This window comes from Jaculus jaculus, chromosome 1 (assembly GCF_020740685.1).
Source record: "Jaculus jaculus isolate mJacJac1 chromosome 1, mJacJac1.mat.Y.cur, whole genome shotgun sequence".
In the NCBI taxonomy this organism is placed as follows: Eukaryota; Metazoa; Chordata; class Mammalia; order Rodentia; family Dipodidae; genus Jaculus; species Jaculus jaculus.
This window is the reverse complement of record NC_059102.1, coordinates 217,312,766-217,317,229: the sequence shown is the minus strand read 5'-3', so window position 1 is coordinate 217,317,229 and position 4,464 is coordinate 217,312,766. Positions and strand designations below refer to the sequence as shown.

The 4,464-nt window shown below is 37.6% G+C and overlaps 1 pseudogene; it reads left to right on the top strand.

The window, feature by feature from the left end:
* The first annotated feature begins 323 nt into the window (after positions 1–323).
* Positions 324–856, top strand: LOC101602337 (annotated as a pseudogene).
* The last annotated feature ends 3,608 nt before the right edge of the window (positions 857–4,464 follow it).

The following is a 4,464-nucleotide window of genomic DNA, read 5'->3' as shown; positions in this document are numbered from 1 at the left end:
CCTCTTCTTCCCTCTCTTTCTCTCACATAAATAATTTTAAAAAAAAGATCCCAAATGATGTGATATCATGTAGTTTCATTACCTACCAGTCCCTAAGAGTTGCAAGTAAGAAACTTGGAAGCTTCAGAAGTCGAAGCTATAGTGAAACGAGTGTAGTAGGGAAGCTCTTGACACACTGGAGATGCTCTGTGGTAGATGCAACAGGAGTTCCTCAAATGTGCTATTCCCCGGACCCTGAGTTTAAAGTAGATTGTGAGTCTCACATCTGAATTGAGTGAGGCAGCAGGGTTTTCTGGGAGCCAAGCAGTGATCATCATGCTGTGATGCTAAGTTTTGCTTACATTCCCCTCTGGCCTTGCAGTGCTGGGGGTGGGAGAATTGATTTTAAAATCAGGACGATAGAATTTGATGGAAAGAAAATTAAGCTTCAGATATGGGGCACAGCAGGCCAAGAAAGATTCCGAACAGTCACGATGACATACTATAGGGGAGCCATGGGAATTATGTTGGTCTATGATATCACAAATGAAAAGTCCTTTGACAATATGAAAAACTGGATAAGAAACATTGAAGAGCATGCCTCTTCAGATGTTGAAAGAATGATCCTGAGTAACAAATGTGATATGAATGACAAAAGACAAGTGTCCAAAGAAAGAGGGGAGAAGTTAGCAATTGACTATGGCATCAGATTTTTGGAGACAAGTGCAAAATCTAGTACCAATGTGGCATTTTTTACCCTTGCACGAGATATAATGACAAAGCTCAACAGAAAAATGAGTGATAGCAATTCATCAGGGGCAGCGAATAACAGAACCGATCCCAGAAGACCAGTTTCTTCTGTTGTTCGCTGCTTTGATGAACTCTTTCCTCCTGAGAGACTGCAGCACATGCCAAGGACCCTTCCCTGCTTCTTTGAAAGCACAGGTCACCCAGCCTCAGAGTCCCTCTGCCCAGCTGCTGCTGAGAGCACCAATGAACTTCGACCTGGTAGCCTAACAAACAGGCTCCTTTCTTCCAACGTGGAAGCAGTGAAGTGGAGACACATGCAAGACTTCCCTGGTTTTTCTTTGTCTTACTGCCTGCTGCCAAAGCTGCCACCTTTCCTTTCCACTCTGCCCATCAGTGTCAGCCTTTCCCTGGTATAGCACAATCTTAGACTCCCATTGGTGCACATTCGTGCCATGAAGTTCTAGGCAAACTTATTCATGTTGGGGGACGTTAAGACCACAAAACATTAAGCAGAGGTTGCTATAATGCTATAATGAAATTAAAGGGCAGTTGTTGACCAATAGTTACTGCGTTCATAGCATTTTTTGAAAGGGCTTTGATTTGTGATGTTCTTAAAGAGTTATTAAATTCTGATCAATTTTATTATTAAGATTCATAAATTGCCCAAGTCTATTCATTAGATTATTCTCATCCCTTCAGACTGTTGATGGCTGTGCTCCATTCCTGATCTTTGGCCACAGAGTATGAGTAAATGCCTAACTCACTTTTTAAATTGATTACCTATGCCTAATTTACAGAAACTGCATTTGGAAACTACTCTGCTCTCACTTTTCCTGAGGATTATATTGGCTATGCTTTCCCATGTTTGACTTTCTGTAATTACTTAGGTATCTGAAACTAATACCATATCCAAACATTGTTGTCTGCATTTGTGAGTTGAAATTTTACATAGGAAGAGAAATGTATCACTGAGGAGTTTATTTCAGCATCTGACTATGGCTCTGTCACATCAGAATATATGTTCCCCCTAGGTTGACCCTTTAGCTTATAGTAGCCAGTTCTTTTCATAATCCCTGTTTGTGAGAGTTAACTTAGGTTAGACTTAGATTTTAGTTTACAGAAAGCATAGCTTTAGGGATAGAGATTAACTTGTTAATGTAAGATTAAGAGACAGCCTTTAGTAGTGCTGAAAGTAATTATTTTTACTTCTACTTTGGGGTTTAGAAAAATAATCATAATCAGACCCAGCACACTCTCTAGAAAATCTTGCCTTTTCTTTAGAGAAAATAGGGTCAGGGTTTCAGTTTCACACAGCTGTTGTTGAACGTGAGGCACCCAGCGCCATCTGTTTAGGTTGTTTTAACAGAACTTGGTTCAGTCATTCAGGCCAACCGAAAGCTGAGTTGCCTTTCTCGCCAAACACTGCTACTAACACTTCTTTTTGTGGATACAACCATCACGTAAGGAAAAAGGGTATTAATAACATATGTGCCAAACTCAGATTATAATGTCATGGTTCTGATTTTAGCCTTTAGTGAGTATCCTAACACCGAGGGCACCATGGTGACTAGGGAAGTGAACTCTGTAATAATTACTTTTCCTGTTGTGCCTACCAGGTCTGCTGTCATGCTATGTAGTTGAAAGCTGGAGCTGGGAATGGGAACCAGCTTTACAGTTAGATGTAGTCTCACTGTTTGGACCTGTCAGGCCTTACTTCTTATTTAAAAACTCAAAAACCAATTTAATGGCTTCAAATATGCCAGAGCTATTTTTGGTGAATACACTGAACTTCATTGATAAATTTCAGCCTGCTTTATTTTTTTTTTTAATAGTTACCTGTAGACTTAAAAGTCATCTACTTTTGTGCTGGTATAATCAATAGCTCCAAGACTGAGAGCTAATTGGACATCTAACTGTCTTCAAATTATATCCACTTTTGAAAGGAAAAAAAACAATTCTTAGGAATGTCTTAAAGCCACCACTTTTGTGGACAAAAAGTTCAAGCAGTCGAGCTTTCTGGGCGATAATAAAGTACTGTCCAGAAGGCCGGGGCTGCAGCATCACATGTGAATGTAACTCTCTTAGCATCGTACTTCTGACTATTTGGTGTCTTAACACTTCGGTTTCTATCTCAAGGGTTGTCTGCAAACCAAAACTGACATATTCTGTGGTTAGCTGGTTTTGTTTTGTTGCTTTAACAGAATGCCTGACTTTCTTTGTTTTGTTTTGTTTTTTTTTCCCTCTTCTTCTGCCTCCAGTAGGTTAATAGCTCGTCTCCATGACCTTCCCTTTGATGAGCCTGTGCAAGTTAGATGAGTTTGAAGTGCTCTTTGAAGTAGCAGCAAACTGGGCATGTGTGCTGTGCTGTCCAGAAAGAGACTGTCCTTGCTATGTTCTTACATTTAGCTTTGCTAAATGGTATATAATTTCAGCTAAAACTATAGGAAATTCACTTTCTGCATGGTAAAATGACCCAGTACATAATGTACTTTGCTTCAAAATGTACATAGAGTGCATTATTTTTTTTTTCCTATTTGTAGATGAATTTAGCAACAGATAATTGTTCCCTGCTGAAACTGAATAAATCTAGGGTTTTTTTTTTTTCTTTTAGGAACATTTTTGTGGTCTTATGCATAAGGTACATAGAGACTTTTGCAGCAGTATTAGTGGCTCAACAGCTGCACTTTATTAGCATTGTGCTAATTTTTAACAATGATTGATTGGGCTAGATTGTCAAAGAAGAGTCTGAGGGTATCAGATAGTGGAGATGTGCTGTAACTAAGTAGCATGTCAATCAGCTGATTGGCAGTTGTTTTGTTGGGAGCTTACTTGAGCTGTATTTTCCTGTGGACAGAGGATGATGAGGTAGGAGATCCACCTGAGCCTCGGTGAGTAGGTGCCGCAGGGTTTCTTACCATTTACTTAGACATTTATACAGTCTTTGTTATCAATTTCCAGAAGACTATACTCTTTACTTTGAAGGACTATTTTTTAATTATACATCATTTAGCTAACTAGTATTCTAATAATACCTGGTAGAAAAAAAACAGTGAGCCAGCCTTTAAACATCCAACAGAATATAGACTATATGTTTTGTTTTGTCTTGTTTTGAACAGAAGGCATCCTAGGAAAAGATAATAAACTAGAACATACATGTTTTATCTAATAGCATACAAAAGTATTACTGCCCTATCTCCATTAATGAATTTAGTTGTGCAGTATAGATTTGTGCAGAAGTTGCTGAGTGAGAGATTATAGCTCCATTTTACAGGTTCTGAAGGCTGAAAGCATATATTAAGACTTATAAAGTTTTTTTTTTTCCTGTGATCAGTAAAGTGATACATTTAAGCAGACCTCCTTTTCAAGTTTATGACTTAGATTCCTTTATAAATATAGTTCATAATCTTTAAAGATAAGCTTATAAACTTAAATTTTCAAATTGCATTTCATTATGTTGGTTTACTTCTCAGATTTTAAGCATTCCTATCTGCAATCAAACTTTTGATATTTTTTAGTTTTCTTTTAAATATAAGTGACCTTCTTTTCCTTCCTTATTACATTTGGGGGCAGAGAGAAATGTCTAAAAATGAAATCCCTAGACTTGGAAAGACAAACAAGGTCAGGATATACTGATAAAATTTCGTTTCAGCAAAATTTTACAATAGAATTTATTTTAGACTAATACAATATATGGGTTTCATGTTCACTATAAAATAAACTAAGTGAAATGTATAG